This window comes from Crocodylus siamensis, chromosome 7, assembly GCF_052110815.1.
Source record: "Crocodylus siamensis isolate JL-2025a chromosome 7, ASM5211081v1, whole genome shotgun sequence".
NCBI lineage: Eukaryota > Metazoa > Chordata > Crocodylia > Crocodylidae > Crocodylus > Crocodylus siamensis.
The window spans coordinates 85,962,675-85,978,431 of record NC_143401.1 but is presented as its reverse complement, the minus strand read 5'-3'; the positions used below and the strand labels follow the sequence as shown (position 1 = coordinate 85,978,431).

General features: G+C 41.5%; 1 protein-coding gene across 1 annotated transcript in view; it reads right to left on the bottom strand.

Annotated features, from left to right (window-relative positions):
• Positions 1-252: 252 nt before the first annotated feature.
• Positions 253-15,757, bottom strand: part of RAB11FIP2 (RAB11 family interacting protein 2) — a 111,795-nt gene continuing 96,290 nt past the window's right edge. Inside the window, exon 9 of the transcript XR_016443496.1 lies at positions 253-378. The gene's annotated coding sequence lies outside the window, so the exon portion shown is untranslated. The remainder of the gene's footprint in view (positions 379-15,757) is intronic.

Here is a 15,757-nt window from a genome sequence, read left to right as displayed (position 1 = left end):
ACATTAAGAATCTCAAACAATTCTGGATGTTTTTAATAACTCCCTTTTCAGAGGGTGGTGGAGTTCTTCAGTGGCTGTTTGTTAATGATCTACAGACCAAGAATCAGGAGCTTAAACCCTAACGAACCTATTGGTAGAGGTTAATCAGTTTTATATTTCATAAATGAGGAACAGAAAGGCAAAGAGAGTCAAATCCATTTATTCTGTCAACACAGTATGTTGAGGACAATGAAAGAACATGCAATTTTTTTTAGAGAGACAAAAATAGATCTGATTTGAACATAAGGGATATTCTCCACAATGACGGATAGTTGAGCAGCATGGCCTAGAAGTTAATAAATTCAAGGGCTTGGCAATCAGATTGGGAGTCCACTTTGCCTGGATGGAATAAACAAAGAACAAAGAATGACCTGTCAATTTTACTGCAGTCAAAAATCACGATGGTATGCAAAAATTCAGTGAAATAGACATGCTGTTATTACTGAAGAATGCATGGAGGAGTAAAGCGTTTTTTTTCTAATGGACATTCTCATTCCATCGTCAAGCATAGCTCAAAGAAATCTTAAAACGTTCAAATATGACAAGAAAAAATAACAGCAAACACATATACCTTTAACAAACAACAAGTAAGAAAGACCCAATAAGGATAGTCAACATTTAATGAAATGGGGAACTATACTATACCTTAACTGATGGAGATTGGCTAGAAGAAGGTAGTGTGAAAAGCTCACAAACATTACATACCCTATGTAGCAGGTTAAACAAAAGTGAATTCAAGATACAACAATGTCAAAATAGAGTTTCTAAAGAATAACCTCATTATTATTTTATTTTGTATTATATTGTTTGTCACTGTGCCTACAGCATGGATTTTCCCTCCACCCTCTTTTTAGTTTTGATGACATCTTTTTAAAAAAAAAACTATATCCTCTTGTGAATTTAAGGAGGAATCAACTTCAGGACCTTCTAATGCATCACATACAAATCTTGAGGCCAAACATCTGTTATAGCTATTCATAGCCTAAAAACTATGCTGACGACTAAGGGCTATGTAAGATGCACATGAAAATTAAGGAACCATTATTCAGGGATACATAGTAGGACTTGGGAGTTAAAAGCGTGCCTCGAGGGAATTGGAGATGTCAGCTGATGCAGGAAAACACTAGTTCACGGTTCTGTGGGCTGGATTGTACCTGACCCATCCCTTTTCTTAAAGGGCTTGGATTTCTTGACAGCCCTTGAGTTCAAGGTGCACAAGGGCACTACGGGGCCAATAAGCAGGCAGGAAGGAGATCTGAGCTACAGTGAAGAGGAGAGAATATTGTATATGTCCTTCAATAGGCACCCAGGGAGCTGCTCTCCTAAATTGCATTGTTTCCTTCCCGGGGTCCCACTGGGTAGTATATATGCACCTGCCTCCAACAGGAGGCTGGAGTATCAAAATGAAAAGCAGGTTGCAAGACATTACATGCATACATCATGGCATTTTAGTGATCTCAGACAACAGGACAGTGAGCAGGAAAAAGAAAGGCAGATATTTATTTTTGCCATCAATACATTTGCAGGTGGATACTGATTCCTAGGTATAGGGGAAATTCTCTGGAGGCCTGCAGGAGTTTCACAGGCTATCATATGGCAGAACCAATCCTGTCAGAAAATTGCACAGGCTGATGGAATAGTGTGTAGGGAAAAAGAGGTAGGAACTCTGCTCCTTGTCATGGACTCCTTTGTGACCAGTTCTTAAGTGAAGAAAAGAACAGGTGCAGAAGGAATGGCAATCAGGCAAAATGTACTGCCCCTAACAGTTTTTCAACCAGCGCCAGGAAACAGAAGTACGGGAGGCAGGGATTGTCTGGAAGATACAGGACACGACATGTCACTGTAAGCACGTAGGCAAAAATAGAAAATAAAATCTATTTCTCCCAAGCTGGAACTTGCAATGGATGGACTATTACCAATCCAAGCCATCAATATATAATGGTAACTTCTCATTTTATAACTTCAGAGAAGCTGAAAAAGTTGTATTTGCCCTCCTCCTGGTCTCTGTTAGGAGATTCAATCTCATTCCCTGCCAAGGCATGATATCTTCAATGCTTTTATTTACAAATAGCCCGTAGACATGTCTCGGCCATATTCTGACACCAGGCTCTGAAACAAAAATGAGTCGTCAAGGGCTGTAAGTGCAACTTGGTTTTCAACTGGAGACAAGCAAGAAATCTAGTCCCCAGGAAAGCAAGTCCCCAAGTCTGTGGTCAGCCGTTGAGAAAGCAGCTGATTTTATTCCCAAGTTAAGCTCTCGCTGATGCCAATTGATATAGGGCTGAACTCTGAAAGCAGTAGGTTTGCCTGCAGGAAATATGCTGAGAACTCACACCTGCAGCCTATTCATAGCCGTTACAAGGATGTGCTTGGAAGTAAACTGTCCCCATTATTAGAGCTATGTAGTTTATTTTTTTGCCTCAGCAAGTGCTGATATCAGGATGAATGGGTCAGGCAGACACTGTAGGAATGGCAAAAATTAATTGCCCAAGGTTTTAGTGGAAAGTATATTCAGGATTTAATCTGTTTAATTGTTCACAACTGAAATTCACATATCTAGATGATTAATTCTCATCTATTTCCACTATAAAAGAGAAGCCCTGCATTGCATCTGTAAAATTAGAAAGCTTCCTGACACTTAAAATTTAGCCCACAGTGTCCATAGATGCATATAAACTGAGTCTTATAAATCCCTGACCGTTTATTCAGGCTAATATATAGTCCCAATCTACTATCCAGGGTTGTAGGCCTAGAAATAGACTCCGTTTTCTTCCCACATCTGTTTGCAAAGTCCATACAATGATCTGTGCATGAATGTTTTACCAAACAAATATTCTAGTGCTCTTTTCAAAACCAAACAGACTGCAATAATGATTGTACACGTAGCAGTCAGACTAGAACTTGACCCTATTGCCTGTTGGAGTTAACATTAAAAGCAAAACTCTGCCCTGTATGGAAACCAACAGGGGAACAATAAGATACTAATCAGTCCTTTCCAGATAAACTGAAAAAAAAAAAAGGAATGAGTGCATCCAACATCAGAACAGAACTCACGATAAGATTTCTTTTTACTTTAAACCTGCATGCTGCTGTGATATTATACTTTTTGTAGTCTTAATATTATATTATTATTTCCGTCTCACTTAGAGTTACACTACAGTGTTTATTATTAATTCAGATTCTCACTATTAAAGGGCACATATTACCCATATGGCTAACGTGCTGCTCAGTATGTTCATAAGTTCCCCATCGTTTTGATTAACGCTGACAGAAAACCCTTTGAAAACATATGGCCCTATATACATCCTGTCATTTCTAATAATAGGGTACATTCTTCAGCACATTTTCTTAAGGAGATGAATTCAGTCATATTTTAGAAACATGCTAATACTTTGTTAATTAGGCTTTTTGAGGTCGGAGGAAGAAAAGACTGAATGAAAATAAACTTTTTCTTCAGCAGACACCATCGACACTGTAGATAATTTGTGTGACAGAAAAACGTGATATCCATGAGTAATGGTCTTTATATACAGCCAGATTTCTTAAACCAATTAGCATCTGGCATATTACTGAAAAGATTCATTCTCTGTCTGAGATGCCAGACTCCTATGGCCTTTGCCTGAAGAATCTGATTTTGGTGCTAGTCTCATTGATTAGTCCAATGCTTTATTTATGGAGTTGAATTTCTACATTTATATCAGTGGCTTCATCTGTCACGGTTGGGAGGTCTCAGTGTCTGAACACTCCTCACCTTCCTCACCAAAGTCCTGATCCCAATCTTAATGAAGGCTCCCATTGACTTCAATTCACTTTGGCTCAGGGCCTGAAAATCAGCGAATTGACATATTAGCCTGAGGACAATGTTTTTTACTCTTGCCCTGCTGGAAGCTCTTGTCCATTCCTTCATCGTTCACCTTGAATTTTGCAACTCACATTTCCATGGATCTCTGTTCTCCTCACACGACTATTTGAACCCCTCCATCCTCAAATGGTTTCATCAGCTCTCTGTTCATAACAGAAGCAAAGCCAAAAGGACTTGTGTTTGAACCTGGTCTTTCTCTGCTCTCTTTTCTCTTCAAACTAGACCTTATCCTGAAGGAAGAGGCTGACATTCATGAGAGAGACTTCATTCTATGATCATTCAGCACTAGGAAAGCTACAAGGCAACAGTAAAACATACTGTATTTTTAAAACATTAGAGGTAGAGGGGTGTTTGTGTGTATGTGTGTGCGCACATGCATCCTACTCAGAAAATGGAAGAGCCTATTGTGGAAAGCTGAGAACTACAAGTTTTCCCTCTCCCCATATCCTTTCATCCTCAGGAAATGTCCCTGTCTGAACCTCAGTGGTGCAGTTTACCTGGACATGAAGCTATTAATCCTATGAAAGTCCAACAAGAAGGAATGATGCATCACATCTCATTAGCAATATGGCCTATTAGATTCATAGATGTTAGGGTCAGAAGGGACCTCAACAGATCATCGAGTTTGACCCTCTGCCCTGGGCAGGAAAGAGTGCTAGGCTCAGCTGACCCCAGCCAGATGTCTATCCACCCTTCTGTTAAAGACCCCCAAGGCAGGGGAGAGCACCACCTCCCTTGGAAGCCCAGTCCAAGTTTTGGCCACCACAACGAAGCACATCAAACCTGTTCTCTGCTCGCTATGCTGAAATCCCGTGGAACACCGAGAAATTTAAAGTTCCCAGTTGTATGTTTAAAGTATTTGGCTTTGATTCCAGAATATCTCCAAGCTTTCAAGAACAGAAAGGTGGATGACAACACATCTCTTCATGTACAGCGGAACTCTGCCATAAGGCTAAAGGTGGCCTATGTAGGAGACAGCCTTCTTGATAGCCAGTTGAAAACTCTGGGATGAACCCCCCCAGAAACTAAAGCCAGTTAGGAACCTCACCACTTTGCATTCCAAATGCAATACCCATTTCTTCAGCTTTGCTTTCTCTAACACGCACAGAGCAGTATTTACATGTAACCTAAAGACAAACCAAAAGAAGGCCTTTATGAAAACAAAACACTTCATTCCATATGCAATTCCCCTTTCAGGGAGAAGATGAGGGAAAGAATGAACCACATATGACAGAGTTTAGCTTGGTTTTGGAAGCCAATGGAACTACCTGTGTGTGTAAAGGGAAGCACGTTTATGAACGTTTATAGTACCAGTCTTTAAGTCTGCAATATTTCCAGGTCAAAACTTTGGTTTCAAATGTGAAGTCCTAGGGAGTGTCTTTTCATGACACTCTGCAAAGGGATCCTATATAGGCATCTGCATTTGGCTGGTTTTAGTGTGTTTTCAAGTCCTTAAGGCATTAATGCACTGTGCATGTTAACTACACTTTTTCAAAATTCATAACTGTATTGCTAAACTGGTATTCCCCCCCTACACACACACTAAAAACAAGGCAAGGCAGCTGTTCGTTATTTGATTCTACCTACATGCCAGAGAGAAGAGTCTGTTTTTATTTTCTTCTTTGAAAAACTGCAGGGAATTGATCTATTTTTGAAAAGCATATAATATATTTTACTTGTAGTCCGAGATCAAAAAATGCCTGAAGAGATTCTCTTCGGACTTTTGAAAAACAGCCATATTTGGATTGTGACCAAACATAGGACATTTCAGACTAAAAAATTACTTTTGTTTTCAAAATACTTTTTTTTTCTCTTTTACCATTCTTTTTCTATTGCTTGTGGCTGCTGTTACAGTCTTGCTTAAAAGTTAGGCCCAGAGGCTGCAAAGACATTATTTTAACCACATAAGGATAAGAAACAGTGGGAATGCTCAGGTGAAACACCGATAAAAAGGTCATACACAAGTAGTCAGCTAGGCAACAATAAAAAGTCTATTGCTTTTATACTAATGTCAGAAGTCTAAGATTGTAGATGGGGGAACTTGAATGCTCATTGGTAAATAACAGTATTGACATAATAGATATCTCAGAAACATGGTGGAATGAGGAAAATCAATGGCATGCTGTAATAGTAGAATACAAATAGAATGGGTCATACTTTTGGGGGAATGGCACTCAACGTCAAAGACTGCATCAAAACAAATAGAGAAGACGTTTTCATTGATAAAATAGGTACCATACACTCTCCATGGATAGACATTCTTTGTTTCAATAGGGAAAAATAAGTATGTCTGGAGATATACTATTGACCCTGAGATTAGGATGGCAAAAGTGAATTAGAAATGCTAAGGGAATTGAGAAAAGCTGCAAAACCAGGAAGCACAGCAATAATGGGTGACTTTAATTAGTTACAAATAGACTGGGTCAATCTAACCTCAAGCTGGGATGCAGTGACAAAATTTTTTAACATTATGAAAGACTGCTTTCTGGAGTGATTAGTTCTGGAACTTACAGGAGAAAAAGTCATACAATGATACTGATGGGAGACTTCAATTTTCCAACATCTGCTGATTGAACAATGCAGCCAAACATAAAATGTCAAACTTGTGTGGAGGACAACTTTCTGTTCCAAGATAGATGATCCCCTAGTTGTATACATATATGAGGTCCCTTTTGTCCTGAACAACAGGGAAGAACTGTTGGACGATGTGAAGGTAATGGGCAACTTGAGAGGAAACGATCATGAGATGCTGGACTTCCACATCTGGCTCAAGGAGCTAATAGGCATGCTGTCATGGGAGGACAGACTAAAGGATAAAGGCACCCAAGAGGGGTGGGAACTGCTAAAGGAAACCAACAAGAAACTGTCCAGACATGATAGAAGCACAAGAAGAATGGCAAGAGACCAACGTGGCTGTACAAGGAGCTTCTAAAATGCCTCAAATGCAAAAGGAAAGCATACTGGCAAGGGAAGAATGGGCAGGTCACCAAAGATGCACACTGAGAAATAGCCAGAACCTGCAGGGAACAAAATCAGGAAAGCAAAGATAAAGAATGAACTGCACCTGGCAAAGGAGGTTAAAGACAACAAGAAGAGCTTCTAGAAGTATGCTGGCCAGAAAAGAAAGACTAAGGAAGCTATGGGTCCTCTGTTAACAAGCCAGGAGGAACTCCTAACCCAAGGTATAAAGAAGGTGGAGCTACTCAACAGCTACTTTACCTCAGTTTTCACACACACACAAAAAGATTCCAGATGCCTAATAGGGACAATCTTGATAAGGAAGGGGGCGAGCTGAGGGAGGAGACAACAAAAGAGATAGTAAGAGAGCTTTTGTTGAGTCTGAATGACTTCATGTCAGCAGGGCCACATAAGCTTCAGCCCAGGATCCTGACGAAACTGGTGAAGGAGATCTCAGAGCCCTTGACAATGATCTTCATGAAGTCATGGGAGATGGACCAGGTACCAGAGGACTGGAAAAAGCCAAGTAGTGACCCTCTTTAAAAAAAGAAGGCAAGAAGAATGACCCTGGGAACTAGATACCCATTAGCCTCACCTCAATACCTGGGAAGTTACTAGAGTATATGCTAAAGAAGGCCTTTTGCAAGCATCTGGGGAAGGAAATAACTGGCTCGATCGTCAAAGCAAAAGGTAATTATCAACAGGCCCATGTCAGAATGGCAGGAGGTTATGAGGGGATTCCACAGGGGTATGTCCTAGGCCAGGTGTTGTTTAATGTGTTCATTAATTATTTGGATGTGAGCATGGAAAGCTTCGTGAGCAAGTTTGTGGATGACATAAAGCTGGGAAGGATTGTGAACATGCTGGAGGACATGAGTGCAATTCAGAAGGATCTCAACAGATTGGAGAAATGGACTACAGCTAACAGAATGAAGTTTCGTGTAGATAAATGCAAGGTGCTGCACCTCAGGAGGAATAATCAAACACACAAATACATAATAGGGACATCTGTCTGGATAGCAGCTCTGTGGAAAAGGACTTGGGAGTCTTGGTAGACTACAGACTCAATATGAGGCTGCACTGTGATGAAGCCGCACAAAAGGTGAATATGGTTTTGGGCTGCATTGATAGAACAATTAGGTGCAAGGCATAGGAGGTGATAGTGCCTCTGTACTTGGCAGTGGTTAGGCCTCATCTGGACTACTATGTGCATTTGTGGGCTCCAAATTTTAAAAAGGATGTGGAGAAGTTGGAGGGGAGTCCAGAGGCAGGCAACAAAGATGACTGAGGACTTAGAATGCAAGTCACACGAGATGATGCTGAAGGAGCTAGAAGTGATCAGCTTGCGGAAAAGGCACTTAAGAAGGGATATGATAGCAGTCTTCAAATACTTGAAGGGCTGCCAAAAAAGGAGGAGGAAAGCACCTTTTCTCTCTTGCCACAGAGAGGAGAATGTGGACCAATGGCTTGAAGTTTCAGTAAAGTAAATTTCGATTGGATATCCGGGAAAACTTCTTCACTGTGAGAATTGTGAAGCAGTGGGATATACTGCTTAGCAAAGTTGTGGACTCTCCATCACTGGTGCTGTTCAAGAAGAGGTTGTACATCTTCTGTTCAGGGCTGATCTAGGTGTAGCTATGCCTGTTTTCTACCATGGGTATTTCCCATGATTCTGGGCTTTGCTGGTTCCTCCTACCCTCTCCCCTTCCTTTTTTTCTGCTATATATGTCAGGGTCTTGGCTACAGCCTACCAGAGGCATTGGGTGCTGGCTACAGCCAAGCCTGAGGACTTCAATGGGGTGTGCCGATTCTCTTGTTAGGAGCAAAGCCACAGGTCCTGGCTAAAGGGCATTGCCCCTCCACTCAGGGTCAGACTGATCGCCATATTTTAGGTCAGGAAAGAATTTTATCCCATATTTGGGGCCAGATTGGTATGGACTGTGGGGGATTTTGCCTTCCTCTGTAGTGGGGAGGAAGTGATTTTGCCTTCCTCTGTAGTGGCCTTCTGCCTGGGACCTCTTAAGCATATATTGACAACTTTTAATAGATGATTGCCATGGGTCCCTTCCTTTACCTGTGGCAGGTTAGGGTGTTAGGTTTATGCTATTGAGGGTACTTTTACATAGAGTTTAGATTATGGTTGTATGAGATGGTTTTGGATAAAGACGATCCTGCCTCAAGCAGGGGGTTGGACTAGATGATCTCGGGAGAGCTCTTCCAGCCTCACTTCTCTATGATATCTATGGCATTAGTGACCTAGTCCTTTGTAGTGCACAGGATTTGGCGCAAAGGGTAAGTGTTAGTGACCCGTTCTGCAGTAGTGACCACAATGCAACTGGGTTTGACATCCATGTAGGAAAAGAGATTTTTAAAAATCTACCACAGTATCCTTTAACTTTAAAAGGGAAGATTACACCAAAGTGAGGAAGCTAGTTAGACAGAAGTTAAAAGAGTCCCCATAGGAGGTGAAGCCTTGTAAGCAGTGTGGAAACTGCTTAAGAATACCATATTGGAGGCACAGAGTAAATGCATACCACAAATCAAAAAAAAAACATTGAAAGCAGACCAAAAGAAAGCCAGCATGGTTTAATGGCAGAGTTGCAGAGACAATAAATAGAAAAAAGGCTTCTTTCAAAAGGTGGAAGTCAAATCCTAATGGAGATAATAAAAAAGATCACAAACTGTGGCTAATCAAATGTAAAACTATAGTAAGCTATGAATGAATTTGAGGAAAAACTTGCTAGAGACATAAAAGGTAACAATAAAAAATAGTTTAAGTGCATTGGAAGCTGAAGACCTTCCAGGAGGTCTGGAGGGTTGCCAGCAGGAATCCAATATTTGAAAAAGGTGCTAGAGGGGATGCAGGGAACTATAGGCCAGTGAGCCTCACGCCTTACCAACCTATTAAAGTTTTTTGATGGTGTCAATAAGCAGGTGGATCAGGGTGATCCAGCTGATGTAATATATTTAGATTTCCAAAAAGACTTTGAGAAAGTCTCCCATCAGAGACTCTTAATGAAGTTAGATAGTCACGGAAATGCAGAGAAGGTCCACTTTTGGATCAGAAATTGCCTTAAGGTTAGAAAACAAAGGGTATAAATGGACAGTTTTCAGGATGGAAAGAAATAAACAGTAGGGTCTCCAGGTATCTATTCTGGGACCAGTGCTGTTTAACATAAATGATCTGGAAAAGGGAGTGAGTAGTGGGATGTGCAAATCTGTGGATGACAAAATAATTCAAGGTGGACTCTGAGGAACTACAGAAGGATCTGGTGCCATTGAGTAAATGGGCAACTAAAAGGCTGATGAAATTTAATGTAGATACGTTTAAAGTAATGCACAGGGGCAAAAATAATCCAAACTATACTGACATTAGGATGAGCTCTACATTAGGTGTTAGCATATAGGAAGGAGACCTGGGAGTCCCTGGGGACAGTTCACTAAAAAACATCAGCTCAGTGCTCAGCAGCTGTCAAAAAAAAGCCAACGAAACGTTAGGAATTATTAAAAAGGGAATTGTGAACAAAACAGAAAGTATTGTTATGTCCCTTTATAAATCTGTGGTGCATCCACAACTTGTGTACTGTGCCCAGTTTTTGTCTCCACACCTCAGAAAGGATATAGAAGAACTAGAGAAGATACAGAGAAGGATGGCAAGGATGGTTAGTAGCATGGAGGGGCTTCCATATGAGGAAAAGCAAAGGAGGCTTGGCCTATTCAGTTTGGAAAAGAGATGCTTGATCAGGGGGCCATGATAAGGTTTTACAAAATACTAAATGGTAAAAAGAAAGTCATCAGGAGTTTATTATTTACTATCTCTCACAATACAAGAACTATGAACCATAAGATGAAACTAGCAGGTTCAAAACTAACAAAAGCTTTCCCACACAGTACGTAATTAAAGCGTGGAACTCATTGCCACAAAATGTGAAAGGTGATAGTTTAATCAGATTCAAGAAAGGGACTGGACAAATTCTTGGGGGAAATCAGTAACTATTGAGCATGGGAGTTAGGGGTTCAGCTTCTGAATCAGAACTTCCTAAAGGCCGCAAGTGGGAAAGGAACTGGGGAAAAACCGTAGTCACCCCCTGTTCACTCTCCTCCACTGTGTGAGATAGGACACTGAGCGACACGGACCTATGCTCTGACCCAGTAAATGGCAGCTCTTATGCTCTTTATGGATATATAAATTTCATACTTCAGGTTCTAGATCAGTCTCTTACAGTTAAAGACCTGCATGCGACTAGAGACGATCACAAATGGGAAATTCTGTCTCAAGAAAAATCCTGATATTTGTAGTTCCATCCTAAATCACTAGGAAAAATCTCCATTTTTTTTTCATGGAACAGAAATCCCCAAAAGCTTCATTTTGACCTTCTGAATGAAATGGAACATTTCAATATTCGCAAATCAAAATTTCAGTTTGGTTTCACATGATCTTAAATTGTGGCGTCATGAGCTGTTGCAGCGCATCCTGAGAATAGAGGCTCAGTTCTTATGTGTATATTCTCCTCTATGAGCTGGGATCCCCAGTCAGACTATCTCTCTCACAGTACATGATGCGCCTAATGATATGGCATACCATAGCGGTGGGGGGAGGAGGGGGCACGCAGTGCATCGCAGGAAATACCCAGGGAAAAAGGAGATATGAGACATCCAAAATACAGCTTTCTGGGTCTAGTCTGCTACAGCATGACATTTCCTATATGAATAAACACCTTTGTATTCAATAGTGCCAATAAAATAAGCAAAACTGCTCCAGTACAAAAATGGTTTGCAAGGTCAGAACTAAACGTTTAAGGTTTTTTGTTTTTTTTTTTCCTGAAAAGCACCCAATACTTTCAGGTGCTATATGAATTTAACACTGCCATGATTTTAGACTCCCTCCACAGGTGGTTTAGGCACCTACTCTGGACTCATTCAAGAAATGCTTGGGTGCTTATCTTGCTGGGATCCTTTGCCCCCAGCTGACTTCCGGCCCCTGGGGCAGGGGGCTGGACTTGATGATCCTCAAGGTCCCTTCTAGCCCTGATGTCTATGAAATCTATGAAATTATAAACCATATCATTTTCACAGCCATATAACACTGTGTTATGCCAACAGTGCAGTCATTTAATACATTTTAAGCTATCTTTTTACTTCCTATATTGAAACCTATAAAAAGAAGAGAAATGCTTATTTATATACATTTAGACAGCAAGACAGCTAAACATTTTTTCCATGAAAATTAATATTTGTGAGCTAAGCCTACTGATATGGTCTTTATCTCTTGCTGGCTGATTCAGCAAAAATATACGTGGGCCCACAAAAAGTTTTTTTTCTAAGAGCAGCAGATTTCCCTGCTATGGATTGCAGTGCCTTGTTCATCAAATACTTTCTTTCTTAGCTGTTACTGAATCCTGAATATTTTAGGTCTGGAGTAACTCAATCTGCAACTCAAGTCCAAAATAATCAAAAGAGGAAAAAAAGAGTTTATTTTTGTTAAAGATATTTTTGTCCTCAATCTTCTGTTTCAATCTTGGCAGTTTAAACAGCCATCTTCCACTTTAAAGGCATCCTTAATTACTAGACATTTCGGCTCCTAGTTGGCAACATAGTACAATATATGGAAACTGGAGGCAGAATTTAACAAATTCATAGCATCGTCCAGAATAGGGAAAGGATGGGATTTTCATCTGGAAAAAAGAAAGTTTGTTTCAAGGCCAATAATAGGGTCCTCTAACATTAACTGTATTCGGGCCACAAACTTTTTCCCCCTCCAGGATTAAAAACTGGCGACAGAGTTACAAGGGAACATCAATGCCTCATGATACAAAAGGATGCCGAATGATATTTTCAGAAGCACCCAAACAGATGGGGTGCCTAATTTCCATGAAGTCAGTGGGAGTTAGGCATCAAATTCACAGGAATTCTTTGAAAAAGGTTGCTAGCTGTATCCTTAGGCACCTAAACGCCATTGCAGAATCTGGCTTGCTGATTCAGCATTGGTGGCCCAAGGAACAAGGCCTTACTTTACATGGACCTGCTGCTACTGAATAAAGCCAAGTATTCCCTCAATATGGACCTGATCCAGAACTTCCAGAAGTCAGCTGAACATGAATTCAAAATGCTATGGATAAGACCATATACAGATTCAGGAGAGAGGAAGGGAGGTTGGAGGTGTGGGGAATATCACTGCCTAAGAAAAAGTGTGGAACAGTGATGGGGAAGAAGAGAATTGGCAATCAAGACAAGGATGGAGGCAGAAAACACGCATAAAATAATATTTTTGCACAGTCGTTGGGATTTACTAACAGTTAACAAGAATCAGATGGGGCTCCAGTGCTGCTGTATCATCAATTTATTTGTTCTTTGCTTTCTTTTTGAAAGCAAAGAAATATGATATGTAGAACTGCGGTATTTGGCTTTCATTCTCTTGCTCAGCTTTAGGGTTGCTAACATCACCCAGAAGTCCATCCTGGCACCAGCAATCATGGAAGATGTGAATATTTTAATCACCTCATTGTTTTGAATCAATTATATTGACAGTGAATGGGATTTGGGGGCAGAACAGTCGAGGCTTCCCACAACAGCTCTAGCAACATGAGTTTGAACCTTGGTCTGGACTCCTGTCGAAGACAAGCCTCCACAGGTAACCCCGTGGGTACCTGGCCATTCAAACTGGGGTGTCCAAGGTGGGTGGACAAAATGCTGACCACATCTGTCCCTTGTATGGTTGTAGGCCTCAGAAACTGGCCAGCTTTAACCAGGGCTTGCCCAACGAGGCATTAGGCTTGAGAAGATCTTTGTATTACTGATAGTGATACCCATCAGGTTAGTCTGGATGGACCAGGTCCTGCCCTTGCCTCTTTACAGCAGGAAGCCAGGGGGAGCTTTTGGCTCTCCAGCTCCACTCAGAATTACAACAAAACAGTCATATCTCTACTAAGGATTTATTGATTCAGGGGGACACCTTGCTTACCACAATATAGGGTGCATTTCTGGTAATTTCATTGCCAGTTATATATTATAGTCCACAGTGTTTCTACATGCTGTAGTCCCCCATTTCAGAAACTAATATAAATAGAACATGAATATTATACCAGGACCATTTAAGTCATGTGTTATTAATTAATAATACATGTCAAGTAATTAATAACACTGAGGACTGGCAGGCCAATTTCTGCCTCTAGTTATCTCAGGGTAAGCAGAGCTTGGTGACACCTGGCCAGCAGGAACAAGGTGTCAGGCTACACAAATTGGGCATGTGGGGGGTGCTGAGGGGACAGGAGGCCAGGCAGGGTGGGCAACACAACACACGAGGCTCAAAAGAGGGGAGGGAAACCCCCTCCTTGCCCCCCAATCCATACCTGAGGGGGCAACGATGCCGTGGCAAATCCCCCTCTGGGTACTTGCACGCCAGGGCTCAGAGCTCCCTGTCCCCATGGCCTCTCCCATCAGCTCTGAAGAATGCAAAAAGCCAGGGGATGAACTAAGCTGAAAAGCACAGGTCCACGTCTGCATATCTGCCCACCCATCAATAGCCAGCAGAGGAGCTGCTAGGGGGTAGAAGGGGATGGCCAGAAGTGCCATGGGACTTGGGGGAGTGAGTGGCACACTTATGGAGGTTTTGGGCACACTGGCACCCCTGAAGGGTTTTACAGCACCTTAGTTAGGAATCAGTGATTTACATGTAGCAGGACAGGGAGTCAATCAGTCAATCTGCCTGACTTGAAGACCCATCAAGCTAGCATGGCCAAGGCACACAAAGGTATCATGTGGCTAGCAGTCCCATCCAGCTGCCTTTAGCTCCCCAGCCCAAATAATTAGGAGCCCACTCTAACTGGGTAAACTGGAGGCTACCTTTGGCACAGACCCAGAGCAAGACTCCAGTTCATTCCACTAAAGCCATAGCCGCACACCTTAGCTACTGTGTCACCATGCCCATCGCTGTACAGAAGGCCTTGGTTTATTAGACATTTCTACCTTGGTTCCCCCAATATCAGCATACTATTTGCCTAGGATTTAACCATTCTGATGGAAAAAACAATGTAATGGGATGTTTTAGATGGACTGTATAAAACTTTAATGTTAAATATTGCAAATGTAACCATTTATCCCCCAGGGAAGTCAGTAATCATGCTCTCCCTGGAAAATGCCAAATGATTAGTATCAGTGTAATTCCCTAAATTGTAAGGCAAGTTGTACCTTTTAGAAGTTCAGTCTTTGTACAGGGGAAAATGGAGAGGGAGGACAAAAGGCAGTGTGAGATGGGAGAGAGGTAATCCAGTGCCTTCATCTATTCCTGAGCAGTATGGAACAAGTAGAACAGCAGGGGCCGAGGTTTGTAGAAGTTGTGCCACAGCGTAAGCCCTGCTTCCCTCCCCCTGAGCATCACTCTGATCCCCTTCCACTGCCCAACCCAACCCCTATTTGCCGGGGCTTTCTCTCTTCCCTCCCTGATCTGCCACATGCTATGCACAGAGGCTGCCTGCACCACTTGTGGTATGCATGCTGCAGGTTGGCCTTCTTTGAAGTAGAGCTTTTGGGCAAGATACTCCTCTGTGTTACCTTAGTTTAAAACCCTAAAAACACCACTGGGTTTGGACCTTCAAGAATTAATGCAAACATCCTTTTATTTAATAGATAGGTCATTCTATTTTTGGATCCATGAAAATGTTTTCATTAAGACACTAGGAGACTTGAGCTTAGCCAAGGACATACTTAGCCCTATATGCTTGATACAGGGAAGCTAAAGAGGGGTACATTAAAGCACAACAAAGAATATAATGTTTGGCATAAGTTGCAGCATCATATCCCTTTTGTCAAATTAATTGCTTTTTTTCCAAGCAAAGGATACTCTACATTCCATCCGGCCTGCAGGGCCCCTAAAATATTTAGAAAATTAATATTTATCTG